The sequence below is a fragment of the Trichosurus vulpecula genome, chromosome 1 (assembly GCF_011100635.1).
Source record: "Trichosurus vulpecula isolate mTriVul1 chromosome 1, mTriVul1.pri, whole genome shotgun sequence".
In the NCBI taxonomy this organism is placed as follows: Eukaryota; Metazoa; Chordata; class Mammalia; order Diprotodontia; family Phalangeridae; genus Trichosurus; species Trichosurus vulpecula.
Window position 1 is genome coordinate 264,982,373 of NC_050573.1, and position 23,452 is coordinate 265,005,824.

General features: G+C 38.4%; 1 protein-coding gene across 1 annotated transcript in view; it reads right to left on the reverse strand.

The window, feature by feature from the left end:
- Positions 1 to 23,452, reverse strand: part of PXDNL (peroxidasin like) — a 570,999-nt gene that overhangs the window by 278,104 nt on the left and 269,443 nt on the right. The window lies entirely within an intron of this gene.

The window sequence follows — 23,452 nt, forward strand, 5'->3', positions numbered from 1 at the left end:
CTCATCCTCTACCATACCCTCTTTCTTTTGCCTTCAATCTCTCCCAATATCAGGTTTTTTTCCAATGAGTTTCATCTTCATGTTATGTGGCCAAAGTATTTAAACTTCAGCTTTGGTATTTGCTCTTCCAGTGAATAATCTGAATTAATTTCTTTTAAGTACTGATTGATTTGATCATCTACTAAGTTACAGATGGGCTGTGATCAGCATTTGTGAGGGAAATTCTCACACTAGTATATCCACACACTGACTAAAGCTCAATTAGAGTGAAAATAATGTGAAAATTAAGATGTAATTTTTTTTTCCTCAACCAGATTCACTGACTCCCTGAAGTCTAGTCATGAATACCTAAGGGGTCATCCATGGACCTCAGGTTCAGAGCCCTCGACCTAGAAAGTAGTTGAATTCCCCATTCTACTTCAAGAAAACCCAGGTCTCTTTGATGCCACTCTTACGCAGTCTCTTAAATCAATTACTTAAGTAGACCTACTGAACATTCTCTAAAGCTGTCAAAAATGTTACAAAAAGAAAAAAAAAAGTTTAGCATGCCAAAAGTAACTAGTGTTTTAAAAGCTTTCAAAGATTTAATGACTTACAAATACACTCTATCCATATTAGGGAAAGGTGACCTTTTTTCCACCAAAAAGAAACAGATTCATGAGAGGAAAGCTGACCTTTCCCCATGCTTTCAGTGTTCCCTTTAATTAGTATTTCACAAACTATTGTGGCCAGAGAATATTTTTGGACTTAAAACATATTAAAGGAACCCATAAATGCTGTTTCCAGGAGATTTGGATGTGAAGAATACCCTTAGGATAAAGAGGAGAGGGCAGGGTAGAAAAATTTTGAAGCAAAATAAAGGAAATTAAGCCTTCTTTAATTCTCTCCAAATGGTTGTGTCTAAGTATGCATACACTTTTTGTTTTTGTAGGGAGGAGATCTGGACCTGTAATTTCATTGTTATGGAGAACTTCTAGTAAGGAAATGCAGATCAGCAAAGACTGTACAACTGTAACATTGAGAGGTATTTGGTGGCACTTAGAGGTTAAGTGACTTGGCCAGAGTCACATAGCCAGTATGGATGAGAGGCCCAACTTTACTATATTCAGGATTACTGCTGAAATTATCTTCTTTGATTGCAAACTCAGCATATGCAAAACAGAACCCGATTTAATTCCCCAAATCCAATCCTTCCTCTCAACTTTTCCACTTTTACTAATGATACCATCTTTGTATTGACCCAGTTTCACAAGCTTTTCCTCTTTGCGCTGCCTATTCCACTTTTAAATACTTTTAATTGGTAGGATATTATTTTCTATATCAAGCCTAAATTTTCTTCTTGGCAATTTCCACTTGTTTTTCTTGATTCTTTCTTTTGGGGAGAAAGAGAACAAATGGAATCCTTCTTGTACATGATAGTCTTTCAAATAGCATAATGTCCCTTACAAGCCTTGTTTTCTCTACCCTAAACACCCCTAGTTCCTTCAACTGATCTTTATATGGCACTGATGAAAGGTCTTTCACTAATGTTGTCCTCCTCTGGGTACTTTCCAACTTAACAATGGCTCTCCTAAATTGTGGGGTCCCAAATACTCACACAATACTTAAGATGTTAGCATCGCAGGCCAGAGCAGGACTACTAAAAGTCCTAAGGCATAAAATCCTCAGTCAGGCATTGTAAGTATGCTATAATATGGTTCCTACTTCACTTTCCAGTCTTATTTTTTATTATTCTGCTTATAAAATACTCTTAATTTTAGTCAAACCTAGTTGCTTCCCATTGACAAGATTCATCATCCAAGTCATGCTCACGAATTGCAGGTGTGCTGGACCGTCTTCTCTTCTCTCTCTATAGTATCTCACTTGGTGATCTTGTCAGCTCCCTTGGGTTCAAACATTTCTGTACAAATGATTCCCAGATCTACATATCCAGCCCTAACCTCTCCATTCTCATCTTATCAACTGCCTTTTAGGCATCTCAAAATACATATCATGTAGGGATTTCAAACTCAATACGTTCAAAACAGAACTCATAGTCTTTCATTCCAAATTCTCCCCTCTTCTGAACTCCCTGTTTTTGAGGGCTACACATATCTCCCAGGAAACCAGGCTTTCAAACTAGGTGTTGTCCCCATCTACTCATTCACATTCCCGTTACATATACAATCTGATGCCATCTTGTCACTTCTACCTTCACAACATATCTCAGATACATTCTCTCCTCTCTATACACAACTACCACCTTGGCACAAGACCTCATCTCCTCATGCATTGACTATGGCAGTACCATGGTGTTTGACCTCAAGTCTCTCTTCATGGCAATTCATTCTTTATTCAGTGGCCAAAGTGATTTTTCTAAAAGACAAGATTTCAATGTCACACATACACACACACACATACCCCTACTCAATAAGCTCTGGGAGCTCTGTATTGCCTTCAAAAATTAAACACAAAATACTGTTTGTCATTTAAAGCCTTCACAAACTAGCCCCTTCTTTTTACACTTTACTCCCCTCTATGTCCTCTATGACCCAGATATACTGGCATATTTATAATTCCTCTAACATGACATTCCAGTTCTCACCTTGAACCTTTGCACTGCCTGTAGCCCATACCCACAATGCCTTCTTTTCTCACCTTTACCTCCTACTTCCCTGGTTTTCTTCAAGACTCAGAGTAAATCTCATCATCTATAGAAGGATTTTTCTTTCCTTCCCAGTGGTAATAATGTGATTAAAGATCTTTCCCACCCATTCAATAGGCCTCAGGTGGGGCCAGATAAAGGAGGCCTGGTTAGAGGCTGGCCTATACCTTTGTGATGCCAATCAGTGATTAAGGATCTTGCCCACACCCTTTTGCTGATTGGCTGTGAAGTCCTCGGGGCCCTAAAAAGAGTATATATACCCAGAAGGTAGCCATTGAATTCTGAGAATTCAGAAGTCAGAAGTGAGAATTCAGAATTCAGAATTCAGCCCAAGGAGGAGAAGTAAGAACTCTGAGAGACAGAGGCAGAAAGAATGTGGAACAGAGAGTCGAAATCAGGGAGCTGTGGAGACCAGAGAACTGAGGGGAGAGAGAACATGAGCAAGCAGTTAGAATTCATGAGTCCCCAGCAGGGGGTAAGGTTACAGGATGACTTGGTTCCTTGCTATAATACTGTGTTATAATTTCCTTGTTGTTACATTGAGGTGGGCTTACTGGTTTCGGAATATAATTACTGCTATATTCAATTGGAGTTATTGGTCTTGGGACTTGGTCTTCTGGTGTCTAAATAAATGTTATACTTCCTCTGCCTTCTACCTAGAGAGTTTTTCACACTTTGCAATTCCGAACCATACAGGCATGTTCATGGTCATCCTCGTGGTCATGAATCTTGCCTTATTGATACATTTCCCCACCTCCACTTGGGCCTTCTCTTTGAGATTTCCTTCCATTTATGCTGTATGTATAACCTGTGTGTGCAAAATTTTTTGTGGGTTTTTTACCCCATTACTCCATTTACTCCATTAGAACATAAAATATGAATTTAGGAACTCTTGACCTTTTTTCATAAATCCAACTCTAAGCACAGTATCACTTGTTGACTGTTTGAATGATGAGACTCCATCTCTCCATCTTTCACCTCTGCATCTTTACACAAGTACTTTCATATACCCTGAACAGATGCCTTTGTTGACTCTACTTAAAAGACTCCCTGTTTTCATTTAAAGCACAGCTTAGGTTCTAAATGAATTAATGAGGCATAAAAATGAGGGGATTTGATAAGACCAACCTCCAAAACCCTGTCCAGCCCAAATCTATGATCCTATCAAGATGCACACAGACACTGTTCTGAAGGATCTTAAAAGAAAACAGTCAGTGTTGTTAAGATTTGTAGCAGGTAACAGTTTAGTATAACTACATTTGTTTAATTTGTTCACTTAATGTAATGGTTAAAAAAATTAAGATAGGCTGAGGCTCAAAGTCCCAAGGATGATCAATTTATTTGTTAAGTACAAATTTAACAATAAAAAGGATCTCAGCTTCCTCAGGAAAGAAAGGCCCCAAATGAGGAAGACATCTCATTCATAATTTTAGGGAGTACAGAAAATAGAAAGGCTAGTATCATAGATGGAATAAAATGAGTGAATGGAAATTGGAAATGAGGACTAGCAACAATGCCTTCCTTCTCTCCTGTGATGAAGAAATGTTCATCGTTTGAGTCCAGCTGCATCTGCAAGGACAGAGATAGCAAACCAAACTTGGATAATAAACCAGACATCTTTGAAGGATAGCTTTAGGGTATAAAGATACTAGACCAGACTCCCTGGTGTCCACCTGCATCCTTCAAGGATAACGGATTTCCTTGACACAAGGATAGAACAGTGATTAGCGAAGAATTGGATTTCTAAACTTAACTCATTACAGGCCAACTAAATTTCTTGATAAAGTTCAGAGACAAAGGATCATGACTTAGGCAATTATAGGATAAAATCAAATAACCAGAAGTAGGGTCATTTTAGAAAGATACAAAATCAATCTGATTATTTCACTTACTAGTAATCTTCAATTTCAGTCCTTGTGTTGCTTTAGTTTTATTAATGTCTGAATTCATTTTAGTTTGATGCTCAGTGGTACATATGTATAACATTCAGGATTTACTCTCAGCAAGTATCAAATGGGATAGTCCCTTTGTTTTCTTAATTTAGAAAATTTGCTTCATTTGAATACTCTTAAATGTACATAATATAGTTATGGTAATGATATATTTCTCAATCAAATATATATCCTCTTTTAAATTTTTCCATCTATTAGTATGCACTAATGTGACTAATGCCTCCTTCTCCCCTCAAATCCATTAAGTGTGGATCCTCAGGCCACCTAATAAACAGGAAGCCAACTTTACCATTCTGCAAACTGAAAATTCAATTAGAACTAAGGGTATCTATACTTCAGTTAAGGAATATAAACTTTTCCAGCAGGCAAAAAGGTTACAGAAGCTCATCTCTCTCTTTTTAAAAAATTCTATTTGGTGTCAGGCTAAACTAAAGTCCTTCTAAATCCAAGCATATCTTTCCAATGCAGTTCCCAGAATTAATCATCTCCCCTTCAACAACAATTTTGAAAAGGATTCACAAAGTATTGGTTAGAAGTGGGGTTTCATCAGTAGCATCCCTCTATTACTATCTGGAAAAGTCTTCATATGACTTAATCCAATAGAAGTTTAATATTACATATGAACAAATATTGAATGTTCTCTAATCTATTTTCATTAGAGATTATCTTCTAAACTTCCTATACTGTAGTTATTTGAGCTATACGGTATGGGAGCCATGAACCTAACTCATGTTTTCCTTTAATTCTTTATTCATCTTGGACACAAGGTGAAAAGTGATTGCCAGAAATGTCAACTCCAAGAATACAACAACCATGGCAGATATTTCCTCAAAACATCCAAGAAATATCTTTTCCATTACAAAAGTATTTATGCATTTTTGATGAAGATTAAATTTACTTTAATGCAATCAAATCACTTTAGCCCATTAAGTATTGAGACATCAGTCAAGCTATGCTGATAGTCATGTTCCATAGAAATACTTTCCCATTGTAGAGATAAGAGCCAACCCCCAAAAGATTTTAAAGAATCTTAGACACAAAATTTTGGAGTTAGATGGAAAATTAAATGTGATATATTGTAACAGGGAAACAAGTACTCATATTTTCCTAGAAAGAAATATTTATTAAATTACAGCTTAAAAATTTCTTCCCTGGTGAAATGAATTTGAAAAGTATATGTTGCTTGTGCCAAGGACAACTTTTATTTTAGTTCTTTTTGATAAGGCCTTGAGAAAAGGACTTTCAGTATGTCAAACACACAGCATCTGTTTTCCCTCATGAGTCTTCACAATTGCTCATCAACTATGAAGATTAACAGCATAAACATTAAGAGGAACATGGCCATCAATTTGTTGTCTTCCATTGAAATATATAGGTGAACCATGCCTCAGAGAATTTTTATAAAATCTCTGGATTTTCCAATCAAATGTAACATCTCACATAGTAGAAATGGAATTTGTTTTTAAAAAAAATTCATAGACACACAGAAATTAAAGTTGGACACAAAAGAGAAGAGAAACAAAGAATGGTAACCCACCAACTATTTTTATAGGATGCAGATGCATTTTGGTTTTTTTTTTTCTTGCAATATTATTTTGTAGTGACCAGGACTAAAGCCAGTAAGGATTCACTTGTTGGCTCCTAATATCACTGGCTTAAAGAACATGTTTGTGGGCCTCCAAGGGAATAAAGGTTGAGTGGTCATTCAAGTCCCACTCATGATTTATTTTATTGGCAACATTAGCCTATTCGGTGTTTATATTTACATAAGCCCAGATTGTTCCTACTTTGATGTTCTCTAATCTTAGTTGAGAACCCAAATTCTCAATCATTTTGTAGGCCAGGTTCCTTTTCTCAAGCTCTTCATGTACCTTTCCTTAAACCAAGTACCAGAGTTAATAGTGTACTTATCTATTTCTCCTACCAGAGTCTAAGCACTTGGGGGGCAGGAACATCATCTGAAATATCTTTGTATCCCTCAAAGGGTCTACCACACTCCCATTCACACAATTTTTTTTATCTGTAAAGTTAAGTTGAGTTTCTTTAATTCTCTTTCTACTAGCACCTTCTAGCCATCCAAATTCTCTGGTTATTTTTATATCTCTATATAAAAATAACTCAGAACAGGATTTGGTGTTTCTCTAGCCACAGTGCCATAGTGCTAGAAAAAGGACCAGGAAGTACCAAGAATAATACAATTTTTAGATCATCTAAAAACATTAGCTTTTTTGTTGTTATTCTGAATTTGATGTTCTTGTCCAATGCATAATGAATGGACTTATACCTTGAAGAACCAAATGGTTATGGATCTTAATATTCTTACCACGAACAAAGCCAGAATCTGGAAGAAGAAATTGCATTTCAGTGGAACCATTTCTTACAGGTTCTACCAGAGGTAGAGGCAAAGAAAGTAGTTATTGGGATGATAGGAACACAGATTTTGAACTAGAAAAGAACTCAAAGGTCATTTAGTTCCCTGCTGTTTAGTCCATGTTCAGTCATGTCTGGCTCTCTACAAACTCATTTTTGTGTTTTCTTGGCAAAGATACTACAGTGGTTTGCCATTTCCTTCTCCAGCTCATTTTACAGATGAGGAAACTGAGGCAAACTTCAAGTGCCTTGCCAGGGTCACACAGCTAGTAAATGTCTGAGACCAGATTTGAACTCAGGAAAGCGAGTCTTCTTCCTGACTCCAGAGCTAGTGCTCTATCCACCGTATCATCTGGCTGCCCCTCTGTAGTTCAGCACAGATGAGGAATTTGAGACAGAGAGAGAGGAAGTGACTTCATCAAAACCACACAAGTAGTATGGTAGAGCACAGATCTGAAACTAGGTCCTATGTCTTCAAACTGAGGTCATTGTCTACTACTTCGTACTGCCTCTGAAAGTCGGTGGGACAGGTTTTATCATTCACCAGAAGGCAAAAAAAATGTAATTTAATGAGCTATTTTGTCATCATATGTTGCAGTCTTCATTAGTACTTGCAAAAAGACCATAATAAAATTAACTATAGCCTATATACAAATATGTGTTTTAGAAGATAAAAAGGTAAATAAATTATATGAAGAACTCATAAACACTTTTCAAAATTAAACATAAATTGGACATCTAGTGATTTCAATGTAAAGATGGAAATAAATGAAGATAATGAAAATCTTGGGAGACGTGGTTCATAAACCAAGAATAAGGAGACTAGGTGGCTCAGGACACTGAGCCTGGAGTTAAGATCTCAGTTTAAAGCCTGCCTCAGATTGAAACATACTTTTTTTTTTTACTTTCTTTATTTGTCTTGCTTTTTTTGCAACATGGCTAATGAATACGTGTATATAATTGATATTATATTACTTGCCTTCTTGATAGGAGGGGGAGGCGCTAGGGGAAGGGGAAAATTTGCAACTCAAAATGTAAAAGAAAAAAAGAATTAAAGAAATGAATGAATGAATGAATGAATTTTAAAAATTAAAAAATAACAAATCCTGCCTCAGACACTAGTTATGTGACCCTGGGCAAAGAACTTAACCTCTGTCCACCTCAGTTCCCTTATCTATATAAAATGGGGAATGTGCTGAACTAGAAACTCCTGGTTGATGCTGTGGTCATATGATAGAGAGTAGGAGACTCTTCCTAGCTTAGTCATTGATCATCTTTTATCTTTTCCTGACTTCTCTCCAATCACAGAGATTAAAGGAACAACCAGGAGCCTCTGATCACACATTCGCTTCAGGAAGAGTCCAAAACACATGCACCTCCCCACAGAGCCAAACCCCATATGCTTCAAATCAACCCTTAGCTATACAAATATATTTTAAAATCATTCACAAGAAAATCTCCTCCCATGATTTACTCTCCCAAAGAAGCAGTGAGGTGTAATGGAAAGAACACTGAATTTGGTTAGGATCAAGAACCTTGGTTTTGAGTCCCAGGCTCTTCCATGTATAGCTGTGTGACCATAAAAAATATTATTTCTTCTTCTGGGCCTCTATTTCCTTACCTATGAAATGAAAAGTTTGGATCAAATGATCTCTATGACCCCTTTCATATATAAAGTTTTATTCTTTGTGTTGTACTTTAAATATCAAATTTTAAAAATTCTTTCAATGACAAATGTCTTCTCCATTTAGATCTCAATGGATACCATATGGATACCTATGAAATACTAAATGAATAAGAGTTTTATTGCCCCCCCCACCTGAGACCTAACAGGTTAGACAAAGGGAAAACATATTTCTTTCTTCGTTTGTGGGGATTATTTTTCATTTGCTCTGAAAAAGTCAGATATCTCGCCAAGGAATAAGAGCTTTACAGCTCTGAGAGCTCAAATTTAAATAGCTTCATACCACGTTCTTCATTTTTCTAACACTGAAAGCTAGAAAAGCCAGAAAAGAGAAATATAAGGAGCATCACACCTTCACTAACAACACAATTCATCTGCATCAGTGAAATTAAAGCACAACAGCCATAAGGAAATTTTATTCACGGACTTAACAAACTATCACAATATTTAAAAACCAAATTTTTAAAAAATGAAATAGCCAAAGGAAAAAAGATAAAATACCCAAATGGTGACATTTCCCAAGCCAATTTTTACATTGTATATTTCTACAAGTTCTTGGTTCTTGCTGGATGGTATTCAAGGAATGGAATCTTAGCTGCAAATGTTTCCCTCTTGTTCCCTTCTGCCCTTCCCCTAATTCTGGGCCTGATGCCAAACATGTGTACCACTCATAACTTATTTAATGCAGATAGTGATTAGAATAAATTTTCCCTTTTTCAGAAATAGATCATGAAGACAGAAGGGGGAAAATAACAGCAGAATAGACAAAAAATCTGGGAGTTGTTAAGACCCTCCAGAGGTTACCTAGTCCAAGCCCTCCTTTCAGGCAGAATGGTGAAAAAAACCTTTCAGGACCAAAAACTAAGTGCTATCACCCTTTATTGTTAATAGGAAGGACTCATCATAGTCCCATCATTACTGCAAGTTCTTCCCTGCCTCCCTAGCTTGACTCAGGTTTGTGTGCAATGGCCCTTCTTTGATACCTCTCCAAAGCTGTTGATCATCATACCTGAATGGGTTCTTCTTATAGAAAGCCTTCCCCAAGTACTCCCAACCTCACGCTTTCTCTTGACTTCATAGTCAAGAGCCCTTGAGCCCATATCCTGTATGTACTATATAATACTGTCCTTAAATTTTCTGATACTTACTGTGGGTAACCCTAATAAAGTCAATAAGAATTTATAGTCAAGTCATTCGACCTCTCTTAGTCTGTTTTCTGATCTGTAAAATTCAGTTAGTAACAGCATTAACCATACAGGGTTGTTGTGCGGTCCAAATTAGGAAACATGTAAGGCACTTTATAAAACTTATATGTTGTACAGAACGTGCTATGTAAATGTTAGCTATCATGTTGCTGTTGCTATTGTTATAACTCATATTAGTAGTGATCTGCCGCGTCCCTTCTGTTGCTTCATGTGTCTTATTTTCCCAAATAGATTATAATTTCTTTGAGGGCAAGGGTCATATCTTACTTTTCTGAATCCCAATGGTGTTTACCTAGCACAAGCTTAGACATCAGGGTCAAAAGTAGGTGTGTTTACACCTGGAAGAAGGTCTACAAACTGTGTGCCATGCAAACAGCACAAAGAATATCCTCAGGTGGGTCTGGGAGTAGGCAGAGATAAAGACCTGGAACCCTGGCATAAAGTCACTGGTACTAAGGGACCAGGAACTTCCCCCAGCCCACCATCTAGTAGTGTCTAATTTTAACTAATTATTCTTAAATCATAACTCAGATATGACATGATCTATGATTGTGATGAAGCATATGCCCACTCTGCACCGCACATACTGGGCACAAAGCCTAGTTGTTGTCTCTACAATTGTGAAGGACTGCAAATGCCATTGATATGCTCTTAATTCAGTGCCCCTCTTGATTCAGAGCCTTAGGACAGAGCCCTAATCACCCTACCCTATTTGTAGCTCCTCTAGGACTGGAACTGTTGTAAGAAAGTCTCAGATGAGGAAACTCCATCTACCAATGCAGATTTCCACTTTCTCTGAAATGTATAGTCTTAGAGAATTACCTAGAGTACAGAAAGATTAAGAGATCTGCCATGGATTACATAGCCAATATGTCATATGTGGGATTTGAACCCAGGTCTTTCTGGCTTGAGGCCAGCTCTTGTAATAGGTGTAACCAGAATGGACTTTGTTTTCTTTGAATGACTCAGCTTACCTCGTTGAGCTTCCCTGGACACTGGGGCTTGCTCTTCCAGGGCAGGAGGCCCAGCGGCCATGCGGGGGATCAGGGAGCTTCCTGTGTGATGAGTCATGGGGCTGGCTGAGGGGAGGTGTGTTAACCTGGTCTACGCTAGGGGGAGGGGCCAAGTCAAGAACCAATCGGCCCTTGTCGTTCAGGCGGTGCTTGATGATGTCAAAAACTCTATAAGAGGGGAGAGGACAGCTTGAAGATCCTCTCTTCCTTTTCCGGTTGGAGCCAGAGACGCCTACAGCCGAAGCTGAGCTGCCGGTAGCAGAGCTGACTAGAGGCTAGTGGGTAATCTTCTTACCATAGAGGGGAAGCATGTATAAGATTTTGCCTTATACCATCTTGCTTCTCTGTGGCCTCCTGGTTACCCTTGTGAGGCGGACTTATTGGGCCTGGAAGCTTTTGATGAAAATATCAAAATGGGGACCCTGGTTTGTGGGCTTGTTACTGTGGAGTGTAAATACATGCTTTAGTTCTCCTGCCTTCTGCCTAGAGAATTCCTTGTATCCTGTGGTTCTGGACCTTTTAGGCACATATGAGATTCTCTTTGAAATCATAAATTCTGCCTTCCTAATATAATAGGATAGACTGATACACAGATATGTAGATACATGAATAGATAGATATAGATATAGATATGATATAGAGATGTAGAGATAGATATGTCAGAATAACCTCACCTTCACCATCACCTGAGGAAGGAGAGGGCTACAAAGCCAGGACCTGAAGGGGCTGGGGATGGGGAAGGCCTCAAGCTGTGTTGATATAGCTTCCTGGTCACCTAGGGCCACAAAAGATCCAACCTGAGTAGTGGTCACTCCATCAGGCTCTACTGACCAAGTGCTTTTCCATATGGAGATGGGGGCTGGGGATGGGAGGGGCATGTCTATGTAAACTAAGTGCTGCTGCATCCTTGCTACAAATCCTTCTTACATTATGGCTAATTAAACTTCCTTTTATTAAATGTTAAATGGCTTGGAAGTGCTTTCATTCCACCATTGAAACTGAACTACCTGGGAACAATAGCAGGTCGGCCTCAGCTGCTCTCTATTCACTACGTCAGAGCTGCTCAGTAAATATGTAATAAACAATTTATTAATGCTCACTTACTTATGTAGGACTGTTTTTTTTTAAATACAGGGGTACAAAAGACTATTAAATGCCTCTGAGTTTTCCATGCCTTGCACATTTTAATTATAGGATATGCATCTTCCTAAGGCTAATTTTCACTGGACCAAATACACCACTGAATTGTAGTTGCATGCTGCCAAGTATACAACAAAGCCCATCTTTTCCTAACACAAATGCATTCCTTAGTGCCCCTCCACTGCCCCCACCAAATACTAAATATCTTCTGATCCAAAACATATAATTTATTTGCCTTAGGCAAAAACAAATGAAAAAAACATCTTAGGACAAATTGTGCTTTCAGCTTCCCAAGGAAAAGTACAATTGTTAGGAGGGTGTACTCTGGAATATTGGTTCACTTAAGGTTAGCTGAATTTTAGAACTGAAATAACACTGAAGAACTAAAAGCGGAATTTTTCCTTTCGTGTGTTCAACAGGCCAGAGACTAACTATAAAAGTACTTCTGCCAGTATACATTTTGATTTCTGCCCAAAGTTTTATTGACTTCTGTCAAATGTTGTAAGATGCATTTTAATTCCACAATCAAACATGTTCTTTCAGAAATACTATGGCATTTTTCCTATGATTTTTATATTGTCACTCATGAACTACTGCCATTTTTAAAAAACTAAAATTGAATAGCTTCCTAGCAGATGAAACAAACAACATTAGATGAAACCATGTAAGCTAACTTCCCAGTTAAAAAACAGCTCACAACAGTCAAGGATGTTGCATAATTTGAGAAAGGGAGCAGGTATAAGGACCTCAGTAGCCTCCCCTCCCCACCTATATAAGAAGCCACTGGGGAGTCTGAGATCCCTTGATTCATCAAAGGAAGGCCAGCAGCAACAGCTGGATCCCCCTTTTCTCAAGTTAAGGACTTTGAATATAAACAAGCCCAAGATCCCCAGGTGTTCCCTCCAGCATCAATAAGCACCAGTTCCCAACCCTTGATCTACATAACAGGTCCAGACTCCTTCCTATCTCTCCTACTGGTTTTGAAGCCCCTTCCACCAGGTCTCCAGCAGACCTAATCTGTTTCCATCATGCCCTGCTTGCTGCCCTTCGTATTATGCCTATTTCCTTTCAATGGAGAAGACTTGTTTTATTTTATCTCTGCTGACTCCTACCTTGTGTTCTGTCTTGTGGTGCTCCATCCTTCCTTGGACTGAGCTTTCCTTTGGAATTCCAAACCTTACTTCAGACTGCATTAAGCCACCTGCTAGCCATTTGCAGTTCATTTACTAAGAGATAACAGAATTTGTCACAAGGTTGAACCAATTTGGTTGTTGACAGAAATATACAAACTTCAAAAATTCCTGTTCCTATTATCTAGTCCATCTTGACAATCAATCCAGATTGCTTTAGTGGGGCAATTTGCCTTTATTGACAAAAATTAAACTTTTTTGTCTGGTCTGATAGAATCATGTAGACACAACCTGAATATTTCTAACCAACAAATACTTCAATTCAATAGAATTTAAGCACCTACTGTCAACAATGTCATGTGCTTCGTAATGAGATGAATAAGGCAAGAGAGAGCTAGAGTGAGAGAGGGGAGGAGGAGAAGGGGAGAGAGAGGGAGAGAGGGAGAGAGAGAGAGAGAGAAGCAAAGAGGACTGGTGAAGGAAAACAAAATCAGGGAGATAGGGGAAAGAGAAAAAGAAAGAGAAGGTTGGGAAGGCACAATCAATGGAAAATAAGGAGTACCTAATAAATCTTTATTCAGCTAAATACTTGTTGAAATGACAAAGGTAGAGAAGAGATAAGGGAAATGGAAGATCATTGATAGGATTAAATCTCAAGGAATTAGAGAGGAGAGGACAGTGTAGAGTTGAATTGGTTCACCAAGGGGTCAGTGTGTGGAAGGGAGAAGAATTTAAGCAGTACAGGGGTGATGGCCAGGGAAAGAAATGAAGAGCAAAGAAATTGAAAGTTATGAGGATGAAGAACAGGTTTTGTGATTGCAAGGCAGAGGAAAAGATTGAATGACAACAAATTTTGATCAAATAAAGGAGTTTCAGAGTTAATGAACATGGAAATGGCACATTTGTGTGTGATAATGAGGTCAGGGGTATGACTATTTTTGTATGTGGCTGAGTAGGCTGAGGACTAGTTAACGAAATGAGTAAGTCTAGGAAGTTAGGTTAGGTTAGGGTGTTTACTTCAAAGTCTCCTCCTATAGAAGCAGCATTTGGGGAGGAGAGAAAGAATGAGCAAGTCACTAAACTAATTGAGGAAGAAAAAAGCATGTTTTTCAGGTAGCTAGACAATGGTCACTAGAACTATGACTAGGTGATAAATATAGTTGAATGAACCTCGAAGGAAGGGAGGTTACTGGGTATTCAACCTTGGATCATAATATTCATATGTAAACCATATTGCCTTCATCAGACTGTAAACATCTTGAGGGTAGGGACTATGTATTTTTCATCTTCATGGTCACAGAATTTAGCCTAATGCCTTGCACCCCTGTACTATTTAAATTCTCCTTCCTTCTGCATATTACCCCTTGGTAAACCAATTCAATTCTACACTGTCTTCTCTCTAATTCCTTGACACTTTATCAAAGATCTTTTTCTAACAAGCCTCAGTCTTAGATTGCTCCCACCAACCTCTCCCATATGACCTGCAGAATGAAGCTGAAGAAAATTATGAAACTATGTTGATAGTTATATAAATTTATGGTACCTAATCTCAACTTGGCTCCCAGGAAGGCAAGACAATCCCTTTTACTCTTCCCTAATTGACTTATTATACCACTTACCACAGTGCCTCTCCTAAACCTTTGCATCTTTCCTCAAATCACCTATGGCTTTTACTCTCCCCACCTTCCAAACTGAAAACCCTACCTCATACTTCACTGAAAAAAAAAATGAGGACATTTGCCAAGAGCTCCCTCTCATCTAAGATTGTATGGTGAGAAGAGGTTTCCTTCCATTTTTTTCCTCCTCCACCCATCTCATATGAAAAGGTAGCCCTTCTGCTTAGGAAGTCAAATCCCTCTACATGCACAAGTGATCCCATTCCATCCTTTCTTTGCAGAATTTTGCCACTCTCTATCATCCCCACTCTTTCACTTATCTTCTTTCCTTATCTGTTGACTGCTTTGCCCCTGCCTACAAACATATCCATGTCTTCCCAGTCCTCAAAAACTTTCCCTTGATTCATCCATCCATGTTAACTGTCATCTCATGTCTCTCTCTTTTGTGGCTAAACTCCTTGGGAAAGCCATCTTCAAGAGGTTCCTCCACTTCCTTTCTTCTTAATCTCTTTTTTTTTTTAATTAAGATTTTTTTTATTTTTAGTTTACAATACTCAGCTCCACATGATCCCGAGTTCCTGATTTTCTCTCCCCCCCACCCCAAGATGGCATGGAATCCGATATATATCTTCTACACACAACTTCACATCGAACCCATCTACACAATAATTAAGTTGTAAAGAAGAACCACAACCAACGGAATGAATATTGAGAAAGAAGAAACAAAACAAAAAAAAAAAAACAAAAAAAAAAACAAAAGAAAAAAATAGGAGAGCAAACAGTATGCCCCAATCTGCACCCAGACTCCACAGTTCTCTCTCTGAATGTAGACAGCTCTCCCTATCATGGGTCCCCTGGAGCCATCTTTGAACCCTGCATTGTTGAGAAGAGCGAAGTCTACCAGAGCTAGTCATCACAGAATCCATATATCTGTGGTCTCCTGGGTCAGCTCCACTCACTCAGCTTAATCTCTTCTTAACTCTCGGCAGTCTGGCTTCTGACCTCATCATTCACCTGAAACTGCTTTCTCCAAAGTTACCAGTGATCTCTTCAATGCCAAATCTAATAACCTCTTCTCACTTCTCATCCTTCTCGACCTCTCTGCACCCTTTGATACTGCCAATAAAACTTGTATTGTTGATACTCTCTTCTCTCTAGGTTTTTCATGGCACTGCTTTCTCCTAGTTCTGTTTCTACCTGTCTGATCATTCCTTCTCAGTCTCCTTTATTAGATCTTCACGGAAGTCATACCCAATAACCAAGGCTCCCGGTATTGGGCTTTCTTCTCTTCTCCTTCTATGCTATTTCACTTGATGTTCTCATCAGCTACCATGGATTCAACTATTACCTACATGCTGAGGTTTCTTAGATATGTCTAGTCCTAACCTCTCTCCTGACCTAACATCTCAAAGTGGATATCCCACAGATATCTTTAACTCCATACTTCCAAAACTGAACTCTGACATCACCTCCTACTTACTTTGTATATATCTTATAAGTACATAGCTGTTTGCATGTTTTTCCCCACATCTCATAAACACACACACACACACACACACACACACACACACACACACACACACACATATTGACTTGGAATTCAAGCCCTTCAGGCCAAGGAGTTTTTGCCTTTATATCCCACAGCACTTACCATATGGTGCCTCTCGCAAAGTAAGTGCTTAATAAATGCTTGCTGACTGACTGGTTGAATATATATACCACAATATTTATAGCACCCCTTTTGCGGTAACAAAAAATTGTAAACAAAATAAATACCCATTGATCGGGGAATTGCTAAATAAACCGTGGTCCATGGATATAACAGAAACAATCAATGGTGAAGAACATGAACAAGGATGGGAAGATGAACTGATTAAAAGTGAAGCAGGCAGAAGCAAGAAAACAGTATATATACACAGTGACTAAAAGGAAACAAGAACAAAATGAAACTGAATGCTGTGCAATTACAATAAATAAGCTTGACCCTGAGGAAAAGATGAGAAAATACACAATCTTCCTTTTTTTTAGATTAGGGAAGAAATATTAAATATAATCTCAGATGCTGTTAATGTGTTAACTGGTTTTGCTGAGCTGCTTTTTTGTTGTCTTTTTAAAAGTTTTTATTACAGAGGATGACCTTCCAAATCGATGCAGGAAAAGATGTACATTAAGAATTGAAGGCAAGGCAATATATAAAACAAAAGGTCAATTGTTTTTAATCAAACCAATGCTTGCCTCTTCTGGAATACAAGATTACTGAGGTGTTAATGGTAATCATTGTATTATTGTTTGTTAATATTAAAAAAATTAAGACAATACCAGAAATTAAAGAGAAGGCAATTCTATGGCACTTGGGGCTACCTTTTACATCTGTATTCATTGGTTTTTTGATGTTTTTGTTTGTTTGTTGTTGGGTGTTTTTTTTTTAATTTTTATGACCTAGAATGATAACTGAGGCATCAAGATGGTGTAATGAATAGAGCACTGGACCTTAAGTCAGGAAAACTTGAGTTCAAATCCAGCATCTGATACCTACTAACTGTGTAACCCTGGACAAATCACTGAACCTCTCTCAGCCTCAGTTTCTCCATCTATAAAATGGGAATAATAATTATGAGGATCATATAAGACCTGTGCAAAGTGCTTTACAGACCTTAATAATCTGTATGAAAGCTAGTTATTATTATCATCGCACTATTTATTAGAACTTTTTAGTCTAGCTTATTTACTTCCCAAAGCTTTTAATACCAATCCTATGTATTCTTTTAAGTTAATGAGAGCAGATGTTTGTAGAGAAGGTTCTGGAGGCTGAGGAGTGGTTATTTCAGTTTCAACCAAACTATAGTTAGATATGCTCATTATTTCCCTCGACAAAATTCCCTTGACACAGGTAAGATAAATTCTTCTTTTTCTGGTCCCATGCTCTTGCAATTTATTTGGAAATAATCCCTTGGGAAATACTATTTCAAGACTATTAATACTTGGTCATCTCCATTTTCATGGTATTGTGGCTAAGTTTCCTCTTCACATTGTCCTTAACTTTCTTCTTTTTAAAGTAGGGATCTTTAAAATGGGAGAATAAAAATAAAAAAGATAAGAGAGAATCTATATTTCAGATGTTAGTAATATTGGTATTAAGATTAATGGAAAGGTGGTTTTAATTGAATTAATTAATTAATTTAATTAATTTCTTTAAGATCATCTGAAGCAAATGAGATAAAAATTAAGTGAAAATCACAATGGAGGCTAATGACTCTGTTTTTCTTGCAACTGACAGAAAATGTCAAGACATACTATAAAGGAAAAAAACAAGGAAGGAGATATGGGGTCTAGTCCTGGCCATACCATTAATTATTACATTAATTAGGGAGTGTGTTCCCTGAGAATCAACTTTTGGCCTTCTCCTTTTTCTCTATATTCTTACCTTCATAACTTTCATTCATTCTCACACCAGTTTCAGCAACATGGCGATGACTCCTAAATATATATATTTATATATATATATTTATATATATATATAGTATTTATATTTTTATATATATATATATATATATATATATATATATATATATATATATAGACTGTCCTTCCTTCATTCCCTTTCTGGCTCTGCTTCTGAATCTCCAGGATGAGAAAGTAGCTGAGGAATGGTGGCAAAGCCTAGAAAGTCAGAAGCAGAGCCAGAAAGAGAATGAAGGATGGCCAGATGGAACACATTCCCATCATGTTGGCCCTCAGGCTATCCTTTCTTTCCCTTCTCTTCTCTGTTTCTGACTCTCTAGACTTTAACACCAACAGCCCCCTTCCCTTTCCCTTTCACCTTCGTTTTTGTGTGTTGTCTTCCTCCTTTGGATTTTAAGCTCCTTGAGGTCAGGGGTCTGTCTCTTGCCTCTTTTTGTATCTTCAGCACTCAGTACAGTGAGTGACACATAGTAAGTGCTTATTAAATGCTTGTTCCCTTGCCTCGCTTCTGAGCTCCAGACCCAGATCTCCATCTGCCTAAAGGGAAGCTCCACTGACATGATCTTTAGATTCCACACGTCCAAAACTGAGCTTCTCATCTCAACCAGCTCCTCTCTCTGATATCAGTATTTCAATTTGTGGCATCACTATTGATTCAATTTTCCATATTCAAATCTTGTAGCTATTTTTGACTCTTTGCTCTCCTTGATCTCTCATATAATCAGGTACCAAGTCTTATAAGTTCTCCTCCCAAATCCTTTCACACATTCATTCCCTCCATCACCACCCTAATGCAGGCTTTCATGCCTTGGCCATTTGAACTGCTGCAACAACTTCTTGACCAGTCTCTCCACTTCCACTGTCTTCCAATACATCTTTCATACCAGAATATCAGCTAGAATGATCTTTACTATGCATATATCTGGTCATGTAATGCCTCTGCTCAAAAATCTTCCAGGTCTCCCTATTGCTGAATTAGTAAAGCTGAAATTCCTTTGCCTCGTGTCAAGGATCATCCTCCATCTGGAGTTATTCTACCTTTTCAGCCTTATCTCACACTACTCCCATTCATGCACACCATGCTCCAGGATATGTTTCTCCTCCCCAAAACTCTTCTGCATTGTCCCACCTGTGTGTCTTTAGTCTCACTGTGTGCTATGCCAAAATGTCCTCTCTTCTGCTTTTCATCTGGTGAATTCCTGCTCAAACTGGGAAACCTACTGTTCAATTAAGCTAGGTTAGGTTTGGATTCAGATTCGTACTGGCAATAAGACACACTCCCAACAGAATTAAGTTTTTATTGAAAGACAGGGAAATGCTACATTGAACCCACAATCACATTAATCAACAATTCCTAACAAACACAGCTTCAGAGACAAAGACACAGACGACACAGATGCATCACCTCTTCGGAGGAATACTGCCACCCAAGGTTTCTTCAAGCTGGGGAATCCCTCTCTTTTCTACAAACACAGCGATAATGACAAAAGACACACACACAAAACATACAACATACACTTGACATTCAGCACCTGCACCCAAGGCTTCTCTGAAGCTGGGGAACCCTTTTACAACTTCCTTGGTGGTTTTCTGAACGTAATCCCAGGCAAAGCATCCTCTCCATGGGTGAGGTTCCAATGTGATTCACCCACGTGGTGATTTTTATAAGACCCTAAACAAAGAAAGTTTTTCCTGCCAGATTGGGGAGCCACCCCGGCCCCCCTCGTTCCTAAGAACTGGCTAGGTTAATGTCTTCAGGAATGTTTCTCCAGAGGGAGAGGAGTTATTTCCTATCCTTTGTCTTAGGAGTTCCCTGTTCTTTGTTCAGGGCCTATCAGTTTCCAAGTGGGAGAGTCCAAAGGTTTGTTAAAGGGGGCAGGGAGCTTGACACATATGTGCTGGGCCTACACTGTAATATGGAGGATCTTCTCTAATGATTTATCACTCACCTACCAAAAATATCATCCCCACCATGAAACCTCCTTGATGACCTTCCTTCTCAGAGACTTCACACAGAGCTTTGTTTTGTCCTACGCTAAATATTTAGAGTAACATAAAGAAGTATCTCACATGATATTGTTCTTATGGAACATATAACCTAATAAGAAAGACAACACATGAATATTAATACAAACAAGTATTCCCAAATAACCATAACTTCAGGTATATTATAAAGCTAAAATGAGAAGAAAATATATAAATTTCTTTGTTACTTCAAAGTGTGGAAAAAATATTTCTAGTTTTGGGGAGAGGGAAGTTAAAAAAGAAATCAAGAAAGGTTTGATGGCAGTTAAGTGACACAGTAGATTGTGAACTGGATTTGAAATCAGAAAGGCCTGAATCTGAATCCTGCCTCAGACACTTATTAACTGTATGATCCTGGAGAAATCATTTAGCCTCTGTTTACTTCAGTTTCCTCATGTGTAAAGTGGAGATGATAATAGCATCTACCTCACAGGGCTGTTAAGAAGATCAAAGGAGATAAAATATATAAAGTGCTTTGCAAATCTTTAAGCATTGTATAAATGCTAAATGATGATGCCATTGATGGCATTGGAGTAGACATTTAAGTTGGGCCTTGAATTAATTTCTATTCAATTAATCAAACATATATTGAGCACCTATAATATATAAGACTTAGTGTTAGGCACTGGAGATACAAAGACAAAAATAAAATCTGTCCTTGAGTTCAAGGAGCTTACATTCTAGTGTGATTTTATTTTACACGTGTTTGAGATAACATATGTAGGTGGAAATATGATGCAGAAGATAGTTGGAAATGCTGATCTGGAACTCAGGACAGACTCACTAGGTATGAATACCTTGAAAGGTATGAAAATAGAAGTCATAGAAGATAGATCCCATCCATCCACCCATACGTGTGGAGACTCTCACCTAGAGAAGAATATAGAGGAAAAAGGGGGGCTAAAAAATGTGAGGATCATTGACATTTGGAGGAAGAAGAAAGAGGCAGAAAGTGAGAGGCAGAAAAGGCTAGACTAAAAGAGGTCTGTGCCCCCCAACAAAACAAACAAACAAACCAAAAGAAGGGGGAGTTTTAAGAATTAAACAGTATCTATTGCAAAATCATGGAAAAATAAGCGTACCTCAAAAGAAGAAATATGAGAGGACTCCCATGTCAGTCCTTTGTGGAGTTGAGAAGATCACAGGTGCTGCACATTGCATGTTTTTGGAATTTTTTAATGTGCTGATCAGTTATATTTTTTCCAATTATTTTTATTTGATTTGTTGTTGATGTTCTCATTTATGTCTTTAAAAAATGCTATTTGTTAAATGGGGTAGCTCTCTGGGAGGAAGAGTGGAAGGGATACTGGAGAAAACTATGATGATGTAATAAACAAAAGACATCAATAAAAACATAAAAAAGAATTAACAGTGTCAAATACTGTAGTTAGGACACAGAGGATTAGGACTAAGAGGAGGCCTTTGGGTTTCCAAATTAAGGATTTACCAATGACCTTTTTAAGAGTAGAGGTCAAGGGCTAGGGACAGAAATAAGACCTTAGTAGGTTGATAAGTGAGTAAGCAATGAGTGTTATGAGATGGCAATGTTGACTAATCTTTCAAGAAGTTTGTAGGATAAGCAAAGGAAAAACACAAGTTGGTGTTCTGAGGCTGCAACAAGTTTAAAGGAAAAGTTGTTGGGTTTTTTTGGTGGGGAGGAGGAATAAGAGAGACCTGCACATATCTGTAAGAAGAGGAGAAGGATCTCTCTCTTCCAGCAATGTCCAGGGATGAAGGACTATTTCATTCACTGAGTGGCATCATGCAATAATTGAGGAGAGGCCTAAAGACACCTTCCCTCCTTAGGCTCTGTGGACCCAAGAAATGGACTTGGGATGTTGGTCTTGTTTTGTTCATCCATTTCAGTCCTAGGTTCAGTGAGAGGAGCCCAAGAATCAGGAGCTAGAAGCATGGAGACCTCAGAATCCAGGCTGGGTTTTGCTGCCAGCCCAGTAGGGAACCCCTAAGAAAGCCAGGATTCCAGGAGTTAAAAGAAGAGGGAGTAGATGGAGACCTCCTTTGGACTTGAAATTTGATGGAGCTACTGCTATATAGTGACTGAGTTAGATTGTGTACCCAGTCTCCCTCCCCTGCCCATAATGGGGGATTCTAATACGGAGGTTGAAGGAATACTGTTGTTTGTTCTTGCTGTACTTTTGAAGTAAATATTCCTTTATAAAAGCTTTTAAAAAAGAAAAATGAAAGGGATAAAGAGGAGAAGGAAGAGAAAAACAAGCCAATGTAGTGGAAAAGATGGAAAAGGCAAGAAAAGAGGATAACTGATAAGGAAGGCACTGGAGGAAATGGAAGGGAGAGCAATAAAAATGATACACACATTGTTAATGCCATCAATAGTGACAGTTTTGAGTAAAAGGTAGAAAACATCACAGAATCAACATAAAAGTTTTAAACTTTCTATGTATTTTAGAGTATCTAATAAAATTCTGTATTTTTTACTGGTAAATGCTCATATATCTGTGTGGATGTGACAAAGAAATAAAAGAATCAGTGAGAAGGAGAAGGAGCAAAAAGCAAAGAGGATGTAGTAAGTGATGAACTATGGAGGCAATCCAGGAGTTATAGAAACCTTCAAGCCTTAAAACATTAAATTATCTTTTCTGTGATTCAAAACAATTAAAGGGAGAAATATCATTAAACGGATGATGAGCTGTTGCGATGGTGCTTAGCAATGAGGATGTTTTCAGATCAGATGTTCAGTTGTAACAGAGGGACTGGTACATGCACAAAAATGCCTCAGTGTGCTCAGCTGATGCCAATTCCCAGGGCAGAGAAGCTGGAGAGCTGGCTTCCAGGAGAATCATGATTCATAATAAGTGTCTTGGAGAGATCGAGGAGCATGCACATACATCCTGTAATTGGTTCTCTTTGGCTAACCACATGATTAAGAGAAGCCATTGATACTGACTGTGTAGCTGGAACTGGGAACTGTAGGGAGTTAGTGCCGACCCCGGGGGCTGCTCGGACCCTAAGCTTGGCCTGTTTCCTGGGTAATACCAGACAGGCTTAGTAGGAGTTGGAACGGTAGGCACCTGGAGGAAAGACTTCCGTCCCTAGCAGCCCCCCTAACAGCACCCCCCTCCTGCTCTGATAGCCATCCTTTCTCATGCAGGCAGAGTCCATTCACCAAGGACTCACAAGCCCAGAAGGAGGAACACAGCTGGCCACTACCGAATGCTCTTGAACCAGTGCC